We start from the raw sequence: 27475 nt of genomic DNA, 5'->3' as shown, positions 1-27475 counted from the left end.
AAATAGTAAGCACTCAAAAGTGTTAGCTATTATTATTAACTAATTCAGCAAGTATAAATACCTGTTGTTTGGAATCTATGTTTGCTGATAATGATGATGAAGTCACCATCCTATAGAAAAGGGAGTGTTTCTCATTCTTGTTAAATACGTGCAATTACAGTGTATTCCTCTGAATGCCAATGACATCTTGAGGGTTTGGAAAAGCAGAGTTTTACGATAGCTGCTAAACTAACTAATGAAAACTTTTTTTTTTTTTTTTTTTGAGAGCCCAGAGATTCAGAACAGCCAAAGAACTTATTAAGGCAGGACTAGTAGATTCCTCAGGAAATTTTGATTCATGTCAGACATGTTAGCAACTTTTATGTTTGCTCAGTTCAAAAGCAACGAGAATAGCTCCTAATCAATGTTTCTCAAAGTGTGGTCTGTGAAACTCTGCCCTCAGACTCTGGGGTGGATACTTGTTTAAAAAGTTTTCTAGGACTCTCTCGGGACCTACTAATTCTTTGAAGGGTAACCAGCATACCGGGTGCTTCTTACATAACTTTAATTCGGAGACCCACAACACATTCAGTAATGCAGGGAGAAAGTATGTTCACAGAATCAAATTGGACCAAACCCAGGGAACCTTTTAGGGTAGGCTTTTCCGTTAACTGAGATGCTACACTTGATGCTCTGCTTGTCCATCAAGCATCTCCCAACAATTGGTCCCCTTAAGATCCAGAAACCTTCTTCTGCCATTACTCTACAGTTGTGACCAGCAATGTCGAGTCCTTTAGCTGTTTTCCTCAACAGTCGAAAGAAAAGGAACTGTGGCCCTCTCGTGATTGTGGAAATCAAATATGGGTCTGTTCCACCTTAAAGGGCCTAGACTTGCCTAAGTGTTTGGGTCTTGCAGAGTTTGGGCACCACCATATTTGGAGCGTGCCTACTTTGGGGCGGGAACCTCCTTGAGAGTGATTAGGTCAGCGCTGGGGGAGGTGACCTTGTTGGGTTTCTGGCACCCGAGAACAGTGGTGCACTGTTTCTGCTGCACCCTTTGGTGTAATTGGCCCAGACGCTCCACCAGCGCGAAGCCGCCGGAGAGCTCCTCGCTGGCCGCCCCCGCGGCCCGCAGCTCGGTAAGAGGCGGGAAAGCAGCGCGCCTGCGCCGTGGGAACCGGGGCCGAAGGCGAAAAGCGGGGAGCGGAGGGGGGCCGTTGGAGCTGAGTAGCGTACAGAGCGGCGTGTGACGCGGGGACGCCGCGCGCTCCCAACGTCGCCCCGGTTTGACGCACACGGCACCAAACTGTGAGTTTCAGGGGTTATTTGGTCGGATTCGCCGGGACCTGTGTGGGTTTCGGGCCTCTGGGTTGTGGCGGCGGCGGGACTGAGGGTGGCGGAGGAACTTGGGGGACCCGGCCTTCGGCGCTCGGGCCCGGGGAGCTACGCCCTAGGCTGGGTCCCAACCATCCAAAAGGACGCATTTTGCCGCACAGGCTAAGATGGCGGCGGCGGCCGAGGAGGCGGAGTTGGTGCTACACAAGGAGTCCGGGACCCGGGTTCGGGGAGGCGGCGGCCGCGGCGGCCGCGGGGGGCGGCGGTGCCTGAGGTGAGCGGCGGCCGCCGCCGCGGGGCGGGACTCGGCGGAGGTGGGGAGGGGGGGACTTTTCCACGGCGGCGTCGGAGGATCCGGTAGCGGACACAAAGGGGCTGAGCTGGGCACTAGACTTGGGGGTTTTGTTTAGTCACATGAAGCTGAGCAGCCAGTGAGCAGTAGGGGGAAGGGGCCGAGATCAGGCGGCTTGGGGAGCCTTGCGGTCGCCATTGCAATGCACTGAGTAACGGGGCGGTCCGAGAGCAGCCACCAACCCCTCTCTTTGGGGCTGCTCTGCCTCGGCCAGAAGCGTAGGCTCTGGCGTTAACTGTACACACCCCTCCCCTAACGTGGGACCAGGACCGCAGAGCCCTCCCCTCCCCCTGTTTTGCAAGATCTTATGCCGATAGGTGCCTGGGAAGTAACAGCAAGAGGTAAATCGCTCAAAGTGTTTGGGTTGCCAGGGGCTTGGTGGGTGTCCAGCTAAAGCTTTTTGCTTCTCCAGGTCTGATTCCCTGGCCTTTGTGTCCCTGGGAGCTTAATCTCTGCCAGAGGAAAGCAGGTGTGCTCCACTCCTCCCGTGAACCTGAAGATGAGTTGTCCCAGACCCTTCTCAGTGATTGGAAACTTAGGTGGTGGAACTAACGGTTTCTTGTTACGAGACTTCCACAGACGACTCTCGTGTTGGGATCCATCCATGGTTTAGCAACATTAGTGGAAAACTTTTCTTGAACTGTTTTAAGTAATATTGACATAAATTTAGTTGTTATAAAACTTTTATGTTTAGACTTCATATTTTGTGTGGTCATTAAGAAGTACTCAACGAGGAGAGAAACACAATTGAGAGCCTGAATGATGGTCCTGTTTTGTATACAAGTTAATAAATTCAACAGAAATAACCAAAACACCATCATCTATTCTGGCCAGTCCTAACTAATGCCAGGCTTGTTGCATCTGGATGATAGATTAGATTTGCCTTAATAATATATTGCCTCTCTGCAGTAGTTTAGTTACATAGTTTTGGTCCCACAAGAAAAAGAGCATTTCAAAAAATAGACAACTCAAATTGCTCAAAGAAAGGAAACCTGCTGTTTGCCTTCAGTCATATGTGTAAGTATCCAGGGAACTAGATGGCAGCAATATTACATCGATAGGTTTTTGTAAGAAAAAATTATAAAGAAGTTACAGTTTAGTTTAGACATTTTAATAGGTGAAACACGAAGGCTTGACTAGTATTAATGCAGTGATACGTATGTTGCTGTTAAAATCATGGTGGTGTAAGTTTTAGAATTTCTAACAGTTTAAACTTATACTGCACTTACATCTACATCGTACTTGGTATATTTGTAATATTTGAAGTACAAAATTTGGAAACAACTAATGTTTTGGCTAGGTCACATTAACAAATTAAATTACTTGAAGGGATATTTAAGCACATTTATATAACTAGCTTTAGATCCCTGTTCAAATCGAATTTGAACTTTTCAACATTACTTAAAACTTTCATTTTCCTTGTTTTTTCCCAGATTTATGTTTCCCCCCTTTTAGGTTTTCTCCTTCTAATAGAGAACACTCTTGTATTAATGAATAGGAGATATATTAATATCAGCAAAATTATTATTGAATCATATAGTTTTAGTGTAGAAGGAATCTTAGAGAACAACTAGTATTACTCTCTCTTTTTCAATATATTAAGGGCCAGAGATGATTAAGTTAATGGCATGATGGAAAATTGTCTCTCAACTTATACCCCATTGGTCTTTTCATTGGTCACATTGCTGGGATAAGGAGGTGACTATCTGCAACTAATAATGGTTATAAAACAAAACAAGGGAGTATGCTTGAGAGTACTTGTTATTCAGATACTATTATATTAATGAGAAATTCTGTGACAATAAAACTTTTATTTAACTTGATATGGTAACTTAGTTTTTAAAGTGACTTCCAAAGTGAAACAAAATCAGTTACAAAATCCAGACATTTCCGATAATTTCAAAGCAATGTTGCTTTTGAATTCTGAGGTTTCCAAAACAATCGACTCAGAGATTTGAAAAACAAAACAGAACAGGTAGCTTGATAAACTTCTTGGAAAGTTTGAAGTAATTGCCATTTCTACTAGTTATTAGGTAAGAAATGAGATAGAGGCTTGAAACAGTGATGCTAGTGCATTTCATTTTGCAATAGTGTTTTAGTTGGAAAAATGGACATACCACTTTGCCTCCTGTTAAAAACAACTTGTTAAGACTAACTAGTACTACTGCTGAGTAGTAAATCTGTAACATCTGTTAGGAAATTCAACAAGTAGTAAAATCATTTATGATGGGATCCCACAGTTATCTTTAACTTCTTTAGATATCACGTTTAAAAAAAACAGGTAATTTGTCTTTAGGTTTTAAAGTTTTTATGGGTCTTTTAAGGTGCACTTAAATTATTGATTTTTCTAGGAAAGTTGATATATTTCTTAATTTTCAACACTATGTGAGTGGATTTAATTATACTTTGGTTTTGTGATAATTGAGATTACTCCTGGATTCTCTGTATCAATAATTATGAAGTGAGTCTGTCACCTGCAGACCTTAAACTTTTTGCAGGTTTAATTTGTCATTTAAGATATAAAAGAGGGAGAAGTTTGTTGTGGTTGAATTGAGACTGTATTGGGTAACAGGAGGAGAAAAGAAAGACTCAAGGATAGTTACTTGAAGTGGTGGGGTTACCTGCAATTTAAAAAATTTAAAGAAATTGGTTGTTAGAAAAGATCAGGTTCATCTTTCTCTCACCCCAAATATATTACTAGTGTTTAGGGTTACTTATTTAGACTCTTCTCAGAATGTGATTCTGAAGGAAAGCAGGGGATCTTACTCTTGTGGGAATGCTTTTCTCATGACTCCTTTTTCAGACATATATTAAGGCAACTATAGCTTGCACCGAATGCAGAAATTGGAATGTTGAATTATCCAGCCCTAATTTTTAAAGAACACTAGTTTTAGCAGTTCTTTTTTAATGTTTAAAACATTTTTAAATTGATAGTCTGTAAAATAAAACATGAGAATAAAGGATGGATACTATAATGTTTTGGATAGATATTCAAATAAGCTCTAATTTTTTTACATTTATTTGTTATTAATCCATCTGGTATAGAGAATGTCTGCTTTGTAGATAGAGAATCTGTAAATATTGAACAGAATTGTGTAGCACTGACTGAAGCCGTTTTAGAAGTGTTGTCTTTTAATTCAGGTTTATTAGGAGGGAATAGCTGCTTTTAATAGTGCAACCCATTTATATCATTGAATTTTGAGAAAACTGAGAATAATCAAACTGATTCTAGCACTAGCTCACCCTGCTGGTTGGCTAAAGTATTTCTCTTCTTTCCCCTCTTAAAACAAAACTAAACTAAACTAAACTAAAACACCAAACATAAAGATCACTTGAGACCTAGAAGGTAGAACACCAAGTTCAATTCTTGGTCTTTCTTCAGATAGCTGGAGTCTCCATGAAAAAGGTATATTATTATTCTCTGTAGGGCCTCAGTTGCTGTACTGTTTAATTTTTTCTTCGATCTGCTGAAGCTGAACTGTGAAGTTACTATCCTCTCTGAATTTACTGGGAACTCTTACGTGATTAGGAGGAGTTAGTATGTTTTTGTTCCTTTAAATTCAAGATAAAAGATCCTTTGACTACTGAGAGATGTTAGCAGTCCTGTGAGATAAACTTTCCAGGAGGAGAAAAGTCGAGGATTTCAAGAGGAGGAAGAGGAGAAAAATGCTAGGGTAGCAGCAACAGCAGTGCATACTTCTCTTGGATGAAGGAAAGCGAGACTGTATTAAGATAAGCGTTTCTAAGAGATTTCCCTTGTACCTCTACTAACGGTTGCCCTAACTCCTCTTCTGTCTGTAAGCTGTAGCCTTCCCATTTCATTTGGGATTTTTGGAACTGTGATTTTTGTAGGTAGCTTTGTTTAAAGTATGGATTGAGTGATTTGTTTCTTGAAATATGATTCTGTTAGTCTAAACTGTGATAGAAGTGAAGTTGGTTAGAGTGATAAACAATGTTTTAGGTATTAAGCTTTTTAGAATGTATATCATTCATTGAAATTGAAAATACAGTTTTCTTTTGTTTAATTGAAATATAGTTGATATACAATATTATTTTAGTTTCAGGTGTACAACTTAGTGATCAACATTTAAATACATATGGAATGATCACCAGGATAAGTCTGGTAACCATCAGACCCCATACAGAGTTATTATAATATTATTGACCATATTTCTTATGCTGTATATTATATTACCTCCCCATGACTTACTTATTTTAAAATTGGAAGTCTGTACCTCTTAATTCCTTTCACCTATTTTGCCCATGCCCCTCCCCATTCTGGCAACCACCCCGTTTGTTCTCTGTATCTATGGGAAAATACAGCTTTTAAAAGACTTTGTACAAAGTCAGGAAACTAAATATGTTGTGAGTCAAAAGGACAATTTCAAATTAAAAAGCACCTAATAAAGTGTTGGGATTAAAGTTCAGTTTACAAACCATATTTACCTGTATTATATCAGTTATTTATCTAATATTTATGAAGGTTGAACATTTTTATCCTTTCTTCCAGAGTATTTATCCTTTTACTTGAAAGCATAATATCTTTTCATCAGTTTCTTGAGGAAGATGTCAAACATAACTAGTATTTTCAAAACACCAATTACTGGGGAGGGGGATGGTTCCTAATTATTGTTGAATAGTTTGTGCAGGATGGGAGGATAAGGTTTAAAAAGTGTAAGCCGTGAAGTAAAACTGGTGGGGTTAAGATCTAGCTGTGTGAGCACTAGGCAAGTAGATTTAACAATAAGAAATCTTCATAGAGATTTAGGTTTATATTACATAATTCATGTAGTAAAGTCCTTAGCTTTCTGATATGTAATGAATGCTGAGTAAATGTTAGCTGTTAGAATAATAGTTATTATTATTATCATCATTGTTTAATTGTGTTTCCTACAGTAACGTGAAATTTTCACCTGTGAGTGATCTGAAGTTGTATACTTTTTCTAACGTTCCATTTTGAGGCCCATATCTACAAAGGAAGTAAGAGACAGTCATCAAATTGTGGCATCTCCAGTTCTAGCAGCTAAAGCTATAACCAGGGTCAATATTTCGGGAACACATTCTCTTTTATGGCTGCCAGCTAATGATGATGATGATAATAATACATTGGGAGTGAGTGCATTTGAGTGAAGGGCTTTCCCAACCCGTGGGTTGGTTTGCTTCGTTACAACATCCTCAGTTTCTTCACTCCCCTTTAAATTCTTGACCATGAGGATGGTGGTGACCGTTAGTAGAGAGAAGCGGGTGAGTGGCTATGTGTATTTGTATATAAAGTACACAGAAACCCCAGATGAGAGTGAGGAGTGGCTTCAGCAGAAGCTAGATTGAGGAGAAGAATGTTATCGTTTCATTACTTAGTCTGAGTCAGGGGATTTCCTCAAACAGCATTTCCTTTTGCTGTTTTCCTCTCTACACTTCTCTTTGTTTTGTATATATCTGTGCTGGTATAGTCTTAAACTTATTTCCCACTTTAAGTTTTTCTTGTACCACCTACCTTCCCCACCACAAACACAAATTTTAAACTTTAAAAGAAACTGTAAAAGGCAGTTAGTACTTTTAAGTTCACATGAGGAGGGGGTGTGAGTATGAAATATTAGAAGTTTAATATTTGTTGAAAAAATATTTTCAATTGTTTGGAAAAGGAAGTGGGAGGAAGTCACTGATAATCTTTTCACCATTATATAATCATTAGTATTAAAGGAAAGGGAGATGAGACTGACATTAATTAAGCATCTAGTATGTATTCCTTATAATTATGCTGTGATATATATATATTCCCATTTCATATGCAGGAAAACAAACTCAGACTTGGGTCACGTAGATAGTAAATAGTAGAGCAGCCAAGTTTCAACCTAGGCATATCTTGATTCTACAGATGAGACCTTTCTATTTTGCCTTCCTAGCCTTTCTTTCTGTATATCTACGTTTTTACCTTATACAGTTGTAAGTTTTGTCTCCTCCTTATGAAACGTAACATTATAGAAGCGTTTTTCTGCATACCCTTATTTCAAGTGGTGTCTTATTGCCCGCATTGTTTATTCATACCACCATATAAAGGTTCTTTGTCTTGGCTGCTGGACATTGATACAGTGATATTGGTCAAAATAGAAGCTGCTTATTTCTTTACTCAGTGACTAAGATGAAAAATAATTAATTAGAAAAAATACTCTAATATTTTAGAGTATTAAAATACTCATATTTTAATAATAAAAGTATTAATAAGAACTAATACTCTCTGGGATTAGAAATTCTACGAGTTTAATACTACTATCTATCCTTTCTGGTGAGACATTTAACTCAAAATGGATATATGTAAAATGTAGGTGACATTTTCAGTTTATAGCCATATGAAAACAGAAGTTAAAATATTTTTACGCTTTGAAATGTCTTAAGCTTCCTTGTTAAAAACCTTTAAAGTTGATATTAAAATTAAATAGGTACTTAAATCAACTGTTTAGTTATTATTGATAATTCTTAATGTAATAATCTTTAATATACAAAAAGAGAAAAGCTTAATATTGAATTTCTTACACTCTTATTGGGTGGAGGCCATATATTAAAAGATAATTTGTGGGACATTTATAAATCGCTTGTATAGGTCAGCACTGCCGAGTAGAAATCTGTTGAGCCACAATGTGATTTAAATATTTTCATAGCCACATTAAAAAATAAAAAGAAATAAGTAAAATTAATATTAACTTCATTTTATTTAACCTGGTATATCCAAAATATTATCATTTCAACATGTACACATTGAGATACTTGCCATTCTTTTTTTCACACCAAGTCTTCAAAATCCAGTGTGTATTACATACTTAAAGCATATCTCAGTTCAGACTAGCCAGACTTCAAGTGCTCATTAATCACAGATTGGACAGTGCAGATATAGACAGTAAGTTCTATACAAGTATGGAGAAAGGGTAAAGTAGAAATGGAACTGAGTCTTAAAGGATAGTTGAGAAAATAGTATGCTGGGGAAGAACATTCCCAGAAAGAAGTGATGGGAATTAAAGTAGGAGGCATTATTAGAAACCAGATAATAGAGTGCCTTGAATCCAGCTTAGGGAATTTGGTTTCTACGTGTGTGTGTGTGTGTGTGTGTGTGTGTGTGTGTTGGATAAATGCTGGAGGGTGTCTAATCCATGTCTTGCACATGAGCACTTGATGAATATTGAATTAACATTTAAGTGAATTAATATGAGGCAGAAAAAGAAAAATGCTGGCAGAATACTAACAAAGCCTTGTGGGTCTCATAAGGGGAAAGAGTTGCGTTTAGGGAATATTGGTGTTCTGTGATTAGAAATATGATAGAGAATGATGAAAAAGGATGAGAATTGAGAAAAGCTTTATAGATTTTACCATTATTGGTGACTTGTTGTTACATGTTTTATTTATATATAATTTACATATATTGAAGTGCACAACGTTTATATGAGTACAACTCAGTGAAATGCCACAAATAAATATACCCAGGTAACTTCAACCCAGATCAAGATACATAACATTTTCTTCACTGAAAAAGGTGCCTTGTGCCCCTTCTTATTAATTCTTTCTCAAAGAAGTAAACATATTCTGATCTCCATCATCTTAAATAGTTTTGGCTTATTCTTGAACTTGCTAATGGCATATTTGCCCTTTCCAAGGGTAGTGAGAGTTGATGCCTGAATCTGTCTCTTTCTTTTCTATCATTGGCATTGTTGGATGAATTTGGAGGTAAATCAGATGATAAGTAGTTGGTACTGTGGCCCTGCTTTTTTTTTCCAGTGTGATATATACCAACATCAGAGAGATATTTCTTAGTTTTCATTAATAGTAACTTTTTAGAGGTTAGTTTTAATGACCAGAAAATTTGTTCAGAATGCAGGGGTTTGAATTACTTCCATAGATACCATAGTTGTCTGGCTTGCTTTCATTACAGTATTCTCTAGGCATATAGCCAAGAAGTAGGTAGAAGAGATCTTGGATTGCCTCCTTATATAGCTGCTTTTTGGAACGTCTTTATTAAGTAGCTTCTAGGCATTATGTAAGTTAGCTTTCAGGCATTTCAGATTACTTAATAAGGTATTTGAGTATTTCTGATTGTGATTGTAGGGGGAGGAATAAATTGGTGCACTTTTGTTTACAGGTAAGTATCCACTCTCAACCAGAAAGATTTTGCCATTTATGTGTAAAGAATGAGAATGCTCCCTTAAGGACAGTTGCACAAAAGTTTGAATGGTTAAAATCCATGAAGGACACTTTGTAAATGGATCTGCAATGGAATTATTGATCATGATTTTTTTCTTGTAGTGCTTGAGTCATTTTTTTCCAAATGGGATTAATGGTTACAGCATTGTTTTTCATAACTATTGAGCACTGGAAGCCTTATTGTAGTGTAACAATTGGTGCTTTTGGGAGAAAGATTTTTTTCTGAAATATGTATCACTTACAATAAAGTTGTTAAAAGTACATAACAATGAAAATATGTATCATCACATTCCAGTATGCCAAGTTTTGAGGAATATGTTTTGTAAATTGTGCAGAAGTGGACATGAAAATACTTTCTAATTAATGTTTGAATTGTGAATGTTTTTGAGCTTATGAATGAAAGTATTTATATGAAGTTTTGTTTTTTGGAATTTGTACCAAGTTTGCTTAATATACTCTTGCTCCAAGAATTTTAATTGTTGTCTTGAAGAAATAAAACCTCATCTGTGAACTTTTATTATGTAGGTTTTGTATTTGTGAAGTATAGAAGGCCAAAGTAAAATTGATTAGATTAGACATTGAAAAAGTTTATTATCTATAAAATATTAAGACTTTATATAATAGCTTTTTTGGGCTAGAGTTAGAATATTACAAACAAAACAATTAGCATGTTATTATAGCTTTAAGACCTGACTTCTGTGTGTAGAAAAAAAAATATTTAAGGGTATGTTCTATGTTTTTGTGTTGTTTTGAAAAAATGAATGTTATATTTGAATTTTGTTTTGGGAGATTTAATTTTTTTGTATTCAGAAAACCTTGTTTCCATGGTTGTATTTCTCCCAACCTTCACTTATTTTAACTGGGTTAATTATTATACACAATTCATTTAGTACCACACTAGGGTAAGACTGCAGATACATAGAGCAAATGATGTGGTTCCTGCTCCAAAGAGGTCATTATCTAAGATACAACTTAAAGAGTGCTTAATAATGAAATATTTGAATTACTGGACTGACACAAAATCATATGAACAGTATACAGTAAGACTGGAAAAGATTCTTGGGAAAAATACTTTTTAATCTAGATTTTGAAGAAGTGTTATGTAAAGATTGGTGGAGAGGGTAGGGAGTATCAGCTAGGGGGAGGGTATGTTAAAAAGTACAGAGATGGATCTTGTGGAATACAAGCATTTTCCTTGTTTGAAGTAGCATCTATTTTAAATGAATGTAATGAAAAATAAAGCTTATAAAGTTGTGGCCTGAGCTGGAGGAATCTAAAAAAGTTTGGATTAGAAATAAGGAATTCTACTAAAGGCCATTGAACAGAAATACATGAAGGAAAATGAGAAAGATCAGCAGCCAGATATAACATGATTAGAGAAGCGATTGAAGTGAGTAAGGTCAGTTAGAGGTTATCAGCTTGGTGAATGGCGGGGAGGGTATATTAGGAATAAGAACGGGTAGTTTTAAAATAAAACGGGCGAAAAATGTGGCTTCTAAGTTTGTAGTGCAAAGATAAAATAAGAATGGAACCATTTTATTATCTTCTGGTATTGAAAATAAACTTACTTGGAGACACAGTTTGCAAGTAAGTTATTAATACCGATTGAGGTATTATTGTACATTTGCCTTATCCTATAAAAAAAAACCTACGAGCTTTTTAAAAAACCTTTGATTTGAAAACTAAGTAAAACCCAAGAAAGTTTTGCTATAGTGGTATTTTCTGAATTGCTAGTACTTTCAACTAAAAAACTATTTGAGATGAATAGTAAGAAGAGCTTGTAATTGTATTGCTGTGTTTGGACTTATAATAGTACATTTAAGCCACGGCTTAAGAGACATTCTAATTGGTATGGGAGTTGGTATGAAAACAAAAGATAACAAAAATTAATACCTGGACTACCAGTGTTTAAATTTTAAAAAAATAGATATTGTTTTAAAAATTGGGGACAGTTGAGAACACACTGCTTTTATGAGGGGGATCCCTAAAATGTAGTTCCCTCTGGGATATTTAAGATGTAATATGTTTGTCTTTACTGGAGTTTTTAAGAGTTCTTAAATTGAATGTATATATACTGTTATCTTACAATGAATACCATTATTCTTAAAATGGAATTAGAAAATATGAAAAAATTATAAAAGTAATATAATTTTAAAAGTATTTTTCTGCCTTTTTTAGAGTTAGTAAATAGAACAGAGTTTAGGAGTTAATAGAGTCTTGGAGTTTTAAGACAGTATGTTAGTCTTATAACAAGCTTATATTTTAACCACTCTCACAGTTAGTATAGACTTAACTTTGGTTAGTAAAGAAGTTAGTGCGGTTTCTGGCACCATGGTAAAATAGGGAGGTACGTTTGACTCCATCCAAGTTACCTGTGGAAGCAAATCAGCTAAAGCAGAAGAGAATAGGTTGCCCCCTACCATGGGTGGGAAAAAGATTTCATCCACCTCTCTGAAATTTGGGGTTTCTATGTAGATAGAGTGGGTGAGAATAGATGACAGCAGAACAATCTACTGTTCCTTGATTATTGGATGAACTGGTGGTTTGGGAATAGGAAGCTTGCTTGAAAGCCCTGCCCTAACCTCTTTCTTAAATAGTTCCCTATTTATACTTTTTTGTGGCTGCAAACTTACTGGAAATAGACCTATCCTCACCTGTGTTCGCTGCCATGGGTCTCTGCACGCTGAAAAGCCATGAAAAATCACTGCATAAATAAGGAGAGGCAACAGTTTAAATGGGTTGGAAACTAGGAAACCAAATTGACTATTCCATATATATTGATCCAACTGAAACAGCTCATACAGTAAAGGAGGAGATAGAGGTAACCGTCAGCGGCTGTGGTGGAAACAAAAGTCTTATGCAGTGAAACTGAATGTCTTAATGGTGGCATTGCCATTAACAGTGATACAAATGGCTTCCTAAGTAGGTGTCCTTTGGTGTGACGTTGCTCGCCTAATCATCTCCTGGTTTATCTCATTTTCCAAGCCTTATTCACCAACTTTCCTGTCAAATTTGATTACCCAGTACCCTTCTAACAGCTTTTTCTTAAATTAATTGGAATTGATTTCTTTCCCACTCTCCTCCCCTTTTACAAATTGAATTAAAAATTCTTGATATGTGGTTTTATAAAAGTTTTATCTAAGTAAAAATAACAAATGTTTGAAATAAAGAAATGGCAAAAATGATAACTAAAACTTGCAAGTTTCATTCATATCAAGCAAAGGCTAAAACTTTTCTAGGCCAAAACCTTTGAATGAGAAAAAGGAATTTTTTAATTAGTAAAAAATTACGACCACTAAGCAATATTAGGCTTGAGCTTTTGTGTGATGAACTCAGAGCACTGAAACATATGAAGTAGAGTTTCTTTAGAGAAATTGGTAACATCAGTCTTTTCAGGAGACTAACTCTCAGATTTTAATAGATCAAGTAAACAAAAAGGCTATAAAGATTTGAATAACAATATGCTTTATTTAATAGGTGTATGTCAAACTTTGTTCCCAATAAAGAAATACACATTTTTTTTTCCAATTTATGTGAATTAAAAAATTTTTTTTAAATGTCTTGGGCTTGAGAATTTGAAATTTTAATAAGAGAAATTATATAGGTCAATATTTTTTGACTACAGTATAGAAAAGCTAGATGTTAAAGCCAAAATGATCGTAACTACTTGGACGATTAAAACTCTGTATCCTACTGGAACTTGAGCCTAAATTTCGTACTATTTAAAAAGGAACAACAGTGAAGACATGACACATCAAAACTGATGAAATGAATATCTTTTTAAACATGGTGGATTAAATAACCATTTTCTTTGATATCAAACCCCTACTAGAATTATAGTAATTTTTTTTTTAATCATAGGCTGTCAAGGACAAAGAAAACTGGAAATTTGATCACAGAAGTAAAACTTTGGAAGCTGGAAAGCAACAACTTCGTAGCTCTACTTTCTACTCAACTTTCTACTTTCAGTGGGGAAGGCCTAGAGTGGTCTACAATTATGCTGTTGAACCCTGGGGTACTTCAGGAATTTAGTGGCTACAGGTTCCTTGAAAGAATTGTCTAAGAGTTAATAACAAGTTAACAACACTCATGGTGCCAAGAAACTTTATCGAAGTTTCTTTTCTGATATTCAAAGGGAAAACCTCTGTGCTTGAACAGTAGGCAAGCTCAGGTTAAGGGTGTCTGTCATACTCAAAAACAGAGAATTGAGTAGAAATTTACATGTTGAACTGGGAATCATCCACAGTCTCTTTTCTCCTCCTAGTTCTGAGAATACTAAGTATCAGACTTCTTCCCCCAGATGTGAGATTGGAAGATTCATCCTGCTGTAGCAAACTGATTGTCAGGAAAAAAGACCAACAGATAATAATAGATAAGGATCCACTAGGGAAATCATCAGGCTGATCATCTCACACTGACACCTACCCATTAACACAGAACTTCAAGGCAACTTTTTAAAAAAAAGATTCTTTACCATTATAGTTTATCACAAGATACTGGATATAGTTCCTCATGCTACACAGTAAGACCCTGTTGTTTATCCATTCCATACACAGCAGCCTGCCTCTGCCAATGCCAAACTCCCAGTCTATCCCTCCCCTGACCCCAGCCGCAACCCATAAGTTTGTTTTCTGTGTTTATGGCACTGTTTGTATTTTGTAAATAAGTTCATTTGTATCATATTTTAGATTCCCCATATAAGTGATGTCATATGGTATTTGTCCTTCTCTGATTTACTTCACTTAGTATGATAATCTCTAGGTTCATCAACTAGACAACTTTTAGGTGTTTCATTTTAAAATATGAGATTAAGGATCATTAAACATTTTAGGATAACCACAATAAGAAAGAGAAGAAGGAAACAGAAACTTTCTATTAAGTTTTAAAACTTTCTATTTAAGGTTTAAAAGAAAACTTTAAAAAGTTACTGATATCTTTGCAAGTAAGGGGATAATTGTATCTTTGAAATAAGAAAGGATGCTATAAAAAAGCAGTCCTCAGAAAAAAAAGACAATCTCTTTCTTAGACACATAGAATATGGAATACTTAATAGAAGAGTTAGAAATTTAGGATGTTAAATTTCTAGTTGAAGTTTAGAAGATAAAATTGAGAATATCTTCCACAAAGTAAGACAAAAGAGATGTAAAGTAGGAGAAGATAAAATTAGAGGATCACTCTTGGCAAGTTCAACATGTGAAAAATCAGAATTACAGAATGGGAGGAAATGGATGGAAGCAATTACTTTTAAATAATTGAACAAAAATCTTGAGTTTCCACATGAAAAGGACTCATAGCATGCACAGCATGGTGACTGGAAAAAAAAAGAACCATATCAAAGTACATCATGATGGAATTTCAGACACCAGAAATAAAGGGAAGATCCTGAAAGCTTTTGGTTATGGAGCATATAAAAGATTAGGAATCAGTAACATTGGATTATTATTAATATTAATATTATTAATATTATTTCAATCAATAATGAAATAATGCCTCAGAATCCTGAAGGAAAGTTATTTCCAGACTACTAATTCTGTACCTTCCCAAGCTGTCAAATGTGGGAGTAGGCTAAAAGTATGAAACATGAGGTGGTTAGAATATTTACTTCAAATGTACTGTATCTCAGGAAGTTAGTAGAGTACATGGGCTCTATCGGAACGATTGGGTAAATCAAAAAAAGGAGGGATCCAGGAAACAGGATTTAGTACAGGAGAAAATGATGATTGTGCAGGGAGATGCAAGGAATGTGGCTGTGCAGCAGGTCTGAAGAATAATCAGTTCCTGAGGAGGACAAAGGGATCTAGATGGTATGTCTTCTGAAAATACACACACAAGATATAGAAAGGATTTTTGTGACTTTATTCGTAAGGGATATTTATCTGTAGTTTTATTTTCGTGTGTTTGAGAAGGATTGGTGTCAATTCTTTAAACGTTTGGTTTAAAGGTAGATTTTACCAGAGAAGCCATCTAGTCCTGGCTTTCCTTGTGGGGAGTTTTTTCATTACTTACTCAATCTCTTGTTATCAATCTATTCAAGATTTCCTGTGTCTTTTTTTTTTTTTTTTTTTTTTTTTTTTTGCGGTACGAGGGCCTCGCACTGTCATGGCCTCTCCCGTTGCGGAGCACAGGCTCCGGACGCGCAGGCTCAGCGGCCATGGCTCAGGGGCCCAGCTGCTCCACGGCACGTGGGATCTTCCCGGACAGCTGCACGAACCTGTGTCCCCTGCATCGGCAGGCGGACTCTCAACCACTGCCCCACCAGGGAAGCCCTCCTGTGTCTTCTTGAATCAGTTCTGGTAGTTTGGTTTTTTTCCTAGGAGTTTGTCCATTTCTTTTAGATTTCTTAATTCGTTGCCATTCAGTTGTACGCTTCCCTTATAATTTTTTGTTTCCTATTATAAAGCCAGTATTAAAACCGTTTTCATTCATGATTGTAATACACCTTGAGATATTTTAGGTTTGGTTCCAGACCACCACAATAAAGTGAGTCACATGAACTTTTTGGTTTCCCAGTGCATATAAAAGTTATGTTTACACTATTCTGAAGTCCATTAAGTGTGCAACAGCATTGTGTCTTAAAAACAGTGTCCATACTTTAGTTTAAAAAAACTCTATTATTAAAAAATGCTGACCATCATCTGAGGCTTCATCAAGTTGTAATCTTTTTGCTGGTGGAGGGTCTTGCCTCAGTGTGGACGACTGCTGACTGATCAGGGTGGTGGATGCTGAAGGTTGGGGTGACTGTGACAACTCTTAAAACAAGACAACGGTGAAGCTTGACGCATCGATTTACTCTCCCTCTCACTTGAACACTTAGAGGCCACTGTAGGGTTATTAATTGGCCTAATTTCAATATTGTTGTGCCTTAGGGAATAGGGAGACCTGAGAAGAGGGAGAGAGGTGGGAGAACAATCAGTCAGTGGAGCTGTCAGGACACACAATATTTATTAAGTTCACCATCTTATGTGAGCATGGTTTGTGGTGCCCCCAAACAGTTACAATAGTAACATAAAGATGACTGATCACTGATCACCATAACAAATGTAATAATGAAAAAGTTTGAAATGTTGTAAGAATTACCAAAATGTGACACACAGACACAAAGTGAGTAAATGCTATTAAAAAAATGGTGCTGATAGACTTGCTTGATGCAGGGTCACACAAACCTTCAGTTTGTTAAAAAAAAAAAACACTAACTGCGAAGCTCAATAAAACAAGGTATGCTTGTAATTTGTCTTTTTTTTTTTTTGGTCAGTAGCTAGCTGAAGGTTTGTCAATTTTGTTGATATTTTCAAAGAACCAATTTTTGGTTTCATTGATTTTTCTTTATTTTTTAAAAAAATTCTGTTTCATTTCTGCTGTAATCTTTATTATTTCCTTCCTTCTGTCTGCTTTGGGTTTAATTTGCTCTTTTTCTGCTTCCTTAGGATGGATGGTTAGGTTATTGATTTGATATCTTTTAAAGTAGGCATATATAGCTATAAATTTCCCTTTAAACACTGCTTCCACTTCATCCCACCAGTTTTACTGTGTTGTGTTTTTTTCATCTCAACATATTTTATAATTTCTCATGTGATTTCTTCTTTGATCTAATGAATATTTAGGAGTTTATTGCTTAATTTCCACATATTTGTTACTTTTCCAAATTTTCTTCTGTTTTTAATGTCGAGTTTCATTCCATTATGGTTGGAGAACATACTTCATATGATTTGATTTCTTTTAAATGTGTTGAGACTTGTTTTATGGCTTAACGTATGGTCTATATTGGAGAATTACCCATGTGCACTTGAGAAGAAAGTGTGTTCTGCTCTCCTTGAGTATTCTGTAGCTATCTGTTAGGTCTAGTTAGTTTGTAGTGTTCAAGTCTTTTATTTTCTTGTTGATCTTCTGTCTGGTTCTATCCGTTATTGAAAGTGAGGCATATAAGTCTCCAACTATGTTTGTTTTTGTCTGTTTCTCCTTTCAATTCTGTAAGCTTCTGCTTCATATATTTTGAGGCATTGTTGTTAGGGATATATATGTTTATATAGTTCATCCATAATTTTTAATGAATTGACCCTTTTATTATAAAATGTCCTTCTTTGTTTCTAGTAATGATTTTTTTCTTAATATCTTATATCTGATAAGAATATAGCCACTCTAGCTGTCTTTTGGTTATTGTTTGCATTGTACATCTTTTTCTATCCTTTCACTTTAAATTTACTTGACTCTAAAGTGTCTTTGAATCTGAAGTATGTCTCTTGTAAGCAGCATATAGTTGGATTGTGTTCTTTTACGCATTCTGCCAAATTTCTGCTTTTTGACTGGAATGCCCAATTAATTTGCATTTAATATAATTACTGATAAGGTAGATTTTATGTCTTCCCTTTTGCTGTTTCCTATATGTCTTAAGATTTTTTCTGTTGTTGTTCCTTTATTCCTCTATTATTGTCTTCCTTTGTGCTATTATTGTCATGCAAATTGTCTTTCTATGTCTTTTAAATCCAATAGGAGAAAAAAAGAGTCACAGATTTTTAAATGACAGTGTCTTTTTTTTGTTTGTTTGTTTGTTTTTGTGGTACGCGGGCCTCTCATTGTTGTGGCCGCTCCCGCTGCGGAGCACAGGCTCCGGACGCGCAGGCTCAGCGGCCATGGCTCACGTGCCTAGCCGCTCTGCGGCACGTGGGATCTTTCCGGACCGGGGCACGAACCCGTGTCCCCTGCATCAGCAGGCGGACTCTCAACCACTGTGCCACCAGGGAAGCCCTACAGTGTCTTTTATGTTTACTTATCAGGTTACCTTTACATGCCCTTTAATTCTTCAGGCATACTCAAGTTACTGACTACTGTCCTTTGATTTCAGCCTGAAGGACATCCTTTAATATTTCTTGTACAGCAGGTCTGCTAGCAGACAGTTCTCTCATTTTTTTATCTGTTCAATGTCTTAATTTCTCTTTCATTTTGGGAAAGTAGTTACAGAATTATTGGTTGACAGTCTTATTTTTTTCAGTACTTTGAATATGTCTTACCATTGTCTTCTAGCTTTCATGGTTTCTGACATGAAATTAGCTGTTAATTTTATTGAGTATTTGTATATGACAAGTTGCTTATCTCTTGGCTTCTTTCAGGATTCTCTCCTTGTTTTTTGAGAGATTGATTATGAAGTATCTAGGTGTGAATCTTTTTGAGTTTGTCCTACTTGTGATTCCTTGAGCTTTTGGGGAGTTTAGATTAATGTTTTTCATTAAATATGGAGTAATTTCAGCCATTATTTATTCAGATATTACTTCTTCCCCTCTTTCTCCTCTCTTTTGGGACTCCCATTCTGTATTGGTGTTCTTAATGATGTCCTTCAGGAATATTAGGCACACTGTTTTGTTTTTTCCTTTTCTTTCTGCTCCTCAGAGTGGATAATCTCAATTGGTGTATCTTCAGATTCACTGATTCTTTCTTCTGTCTGCTCACATCTGCTACTAAAACCTTGTAGTGAATTTTTCATTTTCATTCTTGTACTTTTCAGCTTCAGAATTTCAGTTTTGTCCTTCATGATTTCTCTCTCTTTTTTTTTTTTTATCAATATCAAGAACTATACACATTTTATTTTCTACAGACCTGAATTTGACTTTTTAAAGTTAAATTTACACACATTTACATGCACAAACTCTCTGTATATTTTTAACAAATGTATATACATTTATAGCCTACATTCCTATAAAGATGCAGAGTTTTTCTATCACCTCAAAAATCTTCTTGTGTTGATATTTTCTGCTTGTGAGACATCCATACTTTCCTAAGTTCCTTTGACATGGATTTCCTTTAGGTCTTAGAACATATTAAAGCTGATTTATAACTTTGTTCACTAAGTCCAATGTCTGAGTTTCTTCAGAGACAGTTTCTTTTGACTGCCCTTTTTTTTTAATGTGTATGAGCCATACTTTTTTTTTTATTGTTTTGTCATTTTTTTGTTGAAAACTGCATTTTAAATAATGTGGCAGCTCTGATGATTAGATATTCTCCCCTCCCCAGCATTTGTTGTTGTTATTGTTTGTTGTTGTTTGTTTAGTGATTTTTCAGAACTAATTCTGTAAAATATGTAGTCTTTGCTATGTATGGCCACTGAAGTCTCTCTACTCAGTTAGCTTAGTGGTCAGCCAATAATTGGACAGTGATTTCCTTAAACGCCTGGGACCAGTAAGTCTCCTAGTATTTGTTGAGAGGCTCTGTGTGTGTGTGTGTTGGGGAACACCTTCAGCACTCAGCCAGTAAATTTGTAACTTTGCCTTACCCTTCATTTCCTGTTTGTGCAGAACTTCCAGGTTAGCCGGAGGTGAGCACTTAGGACCTTCTCAGGCCTTTCCTGAGTATGTGTACAACCTAGAGCATGTGTGCAGCTCTGGGCACACATTTGACCATCTAGATTCTCAGGAATATATTGGAGCTTTTCTAAGCCCCAATTTTTCTTTTTTTTTTCTTTTTTTTGTGGTACGCAGGCCTCTCACTGTTATGGCCTCTCCCGTTGCGGAGCACAGGCTCTGGACGCACAGGCTCAGCGGCCATGGCTCACAGGCCCAGACACTCTGTGGCATGTGGGATCCTCCCAGACCGGGGCACAAACCCATTTCCCCTGCATTGGCAGGCGGACTCTCAACCACTGCGCCACCAGGGAAGCCCCCAGTTTTTCTTTTTAAGCTTTTTGGTTAGTCTATTGTTGGTCTTATCTGTTATCCACTGCCTCAGTCAGCTGTAACATGATACAGTTTTTTCCAGTCGTTTTTGACAAATGCCCTTGGGGAAAGGCTTTTTTTTGCACTGAGTGCCCTCTTAGGTCAAATTTAAGATAGCTTTGGGAGTGGTGTCTTCCAGGAAACCACCAGACATGTCAAATAATGACAGCCCTCTGAGAATGCAGTAGTGAAGGAGCTCTTACCCTCTTCTGCCCCCCTCAGGTAACTGCCAGGCTGCTGGTTTTCACCAGGCCTGTGGACTGTTGGCTTTCAAGTCTACTGTGGCACTAGGGTGGGAGGATGGGAATAGGGCAAAATAAATGCCACAGAGTTTGCTGGTCTCATCAAGATTCAGCCATCTTTCTTGAATAAACTCTCCCCAGATTGCTGCAAGTCTTTGGTTAATTTCTAGAGTTCGGAAAACGTTGACTCTGTTTTTGTCAGTGTTCTTGTTGGTTTTATGGAGATGATTTTTGAATCTCCTTATTTTGGTATTTTTGCTGGTGTCTTACCATTGAGTTTTCCAAATTATTTTATATATATAATTTTATTTTAACACACTAGTCATTTTAAAAAATATTTATTTATTTTTAGCTGCGTCAGGTCTTAGTTGCGGTATGCAGGATCTCTGTTGCAGCATGTGGGATCCTCTGCTGCAGCATGTGGGCTCCTTGTTGCAGTGCGTGGGCTTCTCTCCATTTGTGGTACATAGGCTCAGTAGTTGTGGCACTCAGCCTCTCTAGTTGTGGCCCACATGCTCAGTAGTTGCGACGCGCGGGTTTAGTTGCCCTGCGGCATGTGGGATCTTAGTTCCCCAACCACGGATCAAACCCATGTCCCCTTCATTGGAAAGGCGAGTTCTTAACCACTGGACCACCAGGGAAGTCCCCAAAGTTATTTCATGTTTTAGATATGAGTCTTTTGTCAGGTATGTAGTTTGCACACATTTTCTCCAAATTTGTCACTTGCTTTTTAATCCTCTTCACAGGATCTCTCACAGAGTAGAAAATTTTCATTTTAATCAAGTCCAGTTTATCAGATTTTTTCTTCTAAGGATCATGCATTTGTTATTTCTAAGAATACTTTTCTGTCTTTAGAGCCTGATGATTTTTTTCTATCTTCTACCAGATTAATAATATTACATTTTTCATGTATACCTATAATCCACTTTGAATTAATATTGGTATAGAATGTCAGATTTAAGTCAGTGTTTTGTTTTGTTTTTTCTCTCCACATATATCCAGTTGCTCTTGTACAATTTTTTCTCCATTGAATTGCTTTTGCACTTTCAAAAAATCTATTAGCCATCTTCCTGTAGGGCTATGGAATAATTTGGGGAGGTTACAGAGGGATATAAGAGGGTAAGTCATTTTCTTACACTGGAAATAATCAGATGCAAAATGAAAAATCAAGATATAACTGTATTGTTTAGAAATTGGTGGGGGGGGACTTACTGCTGTTTTTCATAACATGCTTTATTTGATTTTTAAAATATGTATTTGTATAACTTTGATTAAAATAAAAACAAAATACTATAGGATAATGCTAGTGCCTTATTTACGGAAAAATTCAAAGCCTTAAATGTCTGTGCTTTTAGTTTTGAAACATTTTTACTGTGGAAAAAATGCTCAGAATAATGCATGGAAAAAATGTCCAACTTAAGTATTCAAAAGTACATACCTGCTTAGTCACCCACTGTCAAAAATGAAAACATTGCCAGATCCTCCACTCTGCTTCTTCCCAAACCTCTTCTTCTCTGTTAGGGTATTACCATCCTACATTTTCTGGTACTAACTTTTTTGCTTTATATTTTTACTATTAAAAAACATATTTTTGAAATGTTTTCTGTTAATGAAATTTATGTAAATGGGTCCTGGCTTTTCCAGTTTTGTTTATGAGCTTTAGTTCTATTGTTGCATATAACTGTAATTCATTCACTTCTATTGCTGTACAGTATATGAATAGTCCACGGTTTATTCATTCTATTTTTGATGGAAATTTGAGTTATTTCCATTTTTAGGCTTCTGTAAATAATGCTATGCATTAACTTGTACGTGTCTCATAGTACACACATGCACATGTGTATATTTAGTAAATACCTAAGAGTTTAATAGCTTGGTTTTAGAGTGTATTTATGTTTAATTTCAGAAGACATTCAACATTTGTTTCCCAAAGTGTTTGTAGCAATTTATAGTCATCAACAGAGTTCCTTTTGCACTTCATCTTCTCCAACACTTTATATTGTTAATCTTTAATTTTAGCCATACTAGAGGGTGTGTAGTGCTGTCTCATAGTGGTTTTATTTTCCATTTCCCTGATTGCAAATGTGATTGAATACCTTTTATTACGTTTATTGAGCAGGTTTTGTAAATATTTTGTGTATTTGAAAAAGAATGTGTATTCTGCAGTTTTGGGGTGCAGTATTTACATGTGTCTGTTAAGTCAGGGGTCCCCAATCTCCAGGCTGTGGACCAGTATTGGTCCACAGCCTGTTAGGAACCAGGCTGACCAGCAGGAGGTGAGTGGCCAGCGAGTGAGGGAAGCTTCATCTGCGGCTCCCCATGGCTCACATTACCACCTGAACCCTTCCTCCCCCCACCCACCGCCACCCCTGCCCCCCGGTCCGTGGAAAAATTGTCTTCCATGAAACTGGTCCCTGGTGCCAAAAAGGTTGCGGACTGCTGTGTTAAGTCAGTTTTGTTAATCATGTTGTTCAAAACTTCTGCATCCGCACCAGCTTAACTTCTGCATGCTTGTTCAATTAGGGAGGTATGTTAAAATCTGCTGCTGCCATTATGGATTTGTCTTTCTTGTGTTGCTGTCGATTTTTGGTTTACATATTGGAATCCATATTACTAGGGGCACACAAATTTAGAATGGTTTCATGTTTCTGATGAGTTGAACCGCTTATCATTATTGATTCTTTTTATCTTTGGTAATGCTTTTTTGCTTTGAAATCTACGTTTATTGATAATAACATAGCTACACAAGCCTTCTTATTGTTAGTGTTTGTGTGGTTCATTTTCTCCCCCCAACCATTTATTTTAAATTTTTCTGCGCCTTTATGTTTTAGAAGTATTTCATGTATACACCATATCATTGTTGTTTTACTTTCAGTCCCATCTAACACTCTTAGTCTTTTAATTATAACATAAAATTTATTTAGATTTCATAATATTACTGGTTATTGGGACTTAAGTGAGTGATCTTATTATGTGCTTTCTATTTATTAGGACTGTTGTATTCTTTTTCTCACTTTTCTTGCCGTCTTTTGGATTAACTATTTTTATTACTTCTCCCCTTCCCCCGTCTTTTTTTTTTTTTTTTTTTTTTTTTGCGGTACGCGGGCCTCTCACTGCTGTGGCCTCTCCCGTTGCGGAGCACAGGCTCCGGACGCGCACGCCCAGCGGCCATGGCTCACGGGCCCAGCCGCTCCGTGGCATGTGGGATCCTCCCGGACCAGGGCACGAACCCGTTTCTCCTGCATCGGCAGGCGGACTCTCAACTACTGTGCCACCAGGGAAGCCCCCCATCTTTTTTTTTAACTGTTGGTTTTGTCTGCTAGCCACAAGTATCTTTTTGTTTATTTGAAAATATCTTTTTTTCATTTTTGAAGAATAGTATCACTGGATATAGAAGATGTTCCAGTATCCACTTTTTTCTGGTGATAAGTCAACCATTACTTGTATTGTCATTTCCCATATATAACCAATCACTTTTCTCTGGCTGTACTCGAGGTTTTCTCGTTGGCCTTTAGTAGCTTGACTATGATGTATATGTAGAAATGGTTCTTTGTGTTTATCCTGTTGGGTTTGTTGAGATTTTTGTATGTATAAGTTAATGTTTTCTACCACATTTGAGATTTTTTTTCCATTATTTCTTCAGCAAAAATTATTTTGTACCTTCTTTACTCTTCTCGCATTCCGTTACATCTTATTGTACATATGTGTTGAGTTGGGTGTCATCTATTTTGGACTGCCTGATATTGTCCTACTGGTCTCTGAGACTCTTAATTTTTCTTCAGTCGTTTTACTTTCTTTTTTTTTGGATTGGACAGTTTTATTGCCCTGTCTTCTAGCTCATGAGTGCTTTCTTCTGCCATCTCTAATCACCTCCTTTGGGTGAATTTTTATGTCATTTATTTTATTTATCAGCTTTTTCTTTGTTATAGTTTCTGTCAACTCTTTGAATGTATTTTCTTTTAATTCTCATAACATACTTTAACATAGTTGCTTGGAATTCTTTATATGCTAACTCCTATATTCAGGGTACTCAGAATTATATCTACTGACACCCCTTTTTTCCTGAGTATGGATCACTGTTTCCTGTTTCTTTGCATATCATGAAGTTTTTGCTTGAAAACTGGACATTATGAATATATTTTAGTGACTGGACTCTTTTAATGTTCTTCTGAGAATTCTTGTGTGAAGTTTATAGTCAGATTTTGAAGCTTGATTGTGGTTTACATGTTTCTAGAGATTCCACTAATTCCCAGCTGTTCTGCTGGGCTTGGATTCTGTCCTCTGACACTTCAACCTTGTAGGGCTTCAGCTTCCTGCTGCCTAAACTGTACACAGTTGAATGTACCCTGTCGAAACAGCATCAAACTTACAGTAAAGCTCTGTTTTTCAAGTGTAGCTTTCTCTCTGGCCTCTGTCAACTTTTCCCCCTCAACTCCTTCAGTTTTCCTCTGTGCATACATAGTTTATTAGTCATCCAGTGATTTGGGCTAAGTTTACCCTGAGAATTTTTGTTATATTCCTTTTTTGTTTCTCTCACTACCATGCTTTCTCCATTTAAATTTACAACTGCTTTTCCATGCCTCAGTTCTGAGCCCTTTGGTGATGTTATCTTTCTCCAGAGATAATTTTTGTTTGTTCGTGCCACACCTGAGGTCTCCAGCAGTCTGGGTTTACCTTAATTAAATTTTAAGGATTGAGATTTTTATTTGGCCACCTAGATGTGTTCAGGTGGGGCTGCAGTGCATGTAAGAACTTTTTTTTTTTACTTCTGGTTCACTACAGTTTAATCCTTTAGGTTCTCAACTCAAATACTGGGTAACATTTAGTATAGTACTCAACAGTTCTGAACCTTGCAATCTCCATTTGATCCCCCTAGCTCTACAACAATGTCAGAAATAATGATCAGTTTCTCAGCTGAATCAGGTGGATTGGCAAATAACCCAAAGGTAAAAGCATCCTCAGGTGCTGGGTTTCTATCTATAGGTCTCCATCTTGTCTTGGATCTTGGCCTGGTCATTCTTCTCTGTTGTGTTAACTTTTTGATGCCATCAAATTGACGGTTTTTAATATCTTGCTCAGTTTTTCTAGTAGGTCTCGGTGGGTTGATAAATATTACCTCTTCTGCTATTATTGCAGTTATTTGAATTGACATGTTTGAATCAATGAGTGCAAATGATAGCATTAGGATAATGTCTCTGTCTCTTGGCTTTGATTTTTTTCTGTGGTGACTTTATTCCTGAATATGTTAATCTCCATGAGGTGGTAAAGATGGCCACTGTCTGCTATGATCTACATCATTGTCATAGCTGTTATTTCCACTGGAGAGTATACCTTTCCCAGTAGTCCTTGCAAACATCATGAGAAGGATTCCAGATTTCCCATTTTGGACTACATTCCCATCCATAATAAAATTATGATGGCTAGGAGAACGAGGTACTCTTATCAGCCTGGGTATCACTTGTTCATCCCTTGATCCAGGGGTGGGCCTAAGATTGGTGCAACTTTAATAGTTGAGTAAGAGTGTTTCCTTAAAGGAAAATACCATTAGCGTAAATAGGAAAAAGAATGTTAGGCAAGGTTGCAGCTTGCTCTGCAACAGTTTATATAGATTTGTGGCATATCCTGAAAGATTTCATTGTATTCTTGAATCCAGTAAAACTATCTAGCAACAAAATTTCATGAAAGATTGTAGTTGACTGATAACATTAGTTGTTAAAATGATTTTGCTCAGTTTATATATCTCTGAGATTGACAAACTGTGGCATGTTTTCTAGAGTCACTGTTAGTAAAATAATAAAAGAGATTTTTATGTCTCCTTTTCCCTTGCCTTCAAAAGTTAAGAGACCTAGATCAATCGTTAATCTAAAATAACTCTTTCTAGGGATAAGAATAATATGGTATCTTTAAGATAGAGTTGCTATATCAGTTAGCTATTGCTGTGTAATAAATTACTCTAAAACTTGGTTTAAAACAAACATTTATTATTAGAACAAGTCTATGAGTCAGGCAGTATTTCTAGGCTTGGCAGGGCTCGTTTAAGTCTGCATTCAGAAGCAGCTCAGGAGGATGATTCTGCTGCTCTTGGCTGGCTTCTCTAGGATGGCCTGGGGTGGGACATCTGGGCTATCCTCTTGTCCTCCAGCAGATTAGAGTGGGCTTGTTCTCATGGTAGTGGCAGGATTCCAGGAGAGCAGAGGCATACACAGTCTCTTGAAGTCTAGCTCAGAACTGGCCAACTGTGACATTTGTTACATTCTATTGATCTTCCTTATAAGGTCAAGCCCAGAATTAAAAGGACTGGGGAAGAATTCTACCTCTTGGTAGGAGAAACTGCAAAGCCTTATTGCCAATTGCATGAGTAATGGGATGGTACAGAATTGGGGTTATTTTTGCAGGCAGACTTTTTGACTCATGTTGTAGAATTAATTTTTGATGTTATTTTGTTCTAGGTCAAGCCCCATTATATTTCAGTAGGAATTGAGTTTAAGTATAGAAGTTGTGACAAGTGTAAATTAAATACATTGATCTCCAGTAGTCCAGATGACTTGTTTTACTTGTTTCATGGGATGTGTCTGATGAGATTTTGGAAGCATTGGTCATGTACTGAGTTACCAAATATAGGGTAATTGTAGTGCCAGTTGTCTTACGAGTTGTAGGTGTTAATAGATGATTAATTTGTA

The 27475-nt window shown here is 36.7% G+C and overlaps 1 protein-coding gene across 8 annotated transcripts in view; it reads left to right on the top strand.

Annotated features, from left to right (window-relative positions):
• The first annotated feature begins 1018 nt into the window (after positions 1 to 1018).
• The window catches only part of ZNF644 (zinc finger protein 644), a 114161-nt gene continuing 87704 nt past the window's right edge, over positions 1019 to 27475 (top strand). For 2 of the 8 annotated variants that reach the window (XM_027114303.1, XM_027114301.1), the window contains exon 1: positions 1026 to 1287. The gene's annotated coding sequence lies outside the window, so the exon portion shown is untranslated. Of the gene's footprint in view, positions 1288 to 1339; positions 1589 to 2078; positions 2684 to 27475 lie in introns of those variants that run through there. The other 6 variants (XM_027114297.1, XM_027114295.1, XM_027114302.1 and 3 more) reach the window with 6 other exon arrangements.

Source organism: Aethalodelphis obliquidens, unplaced genomic scaffold (assembly GCF_003676395.1).
Source record: "Aethalodelphis obliquidens isolate GAN/ISIS:26980383/991018 unplaced genomic scaffold, ASM367639v1 scaffold13, whole genome shotgun sequence".
Lineage (NCBI taxonomy): Eukaryota > Metazoa > Chordata > Mammalia > Artiodactyla > Delphinidae > Aethalodelphis > Aethalodelphis obliquidens.
Note: the sequence above shows the minus strand (reverse complement) of the source record. Positions and strands in the feature narration are given on the sequence as shown.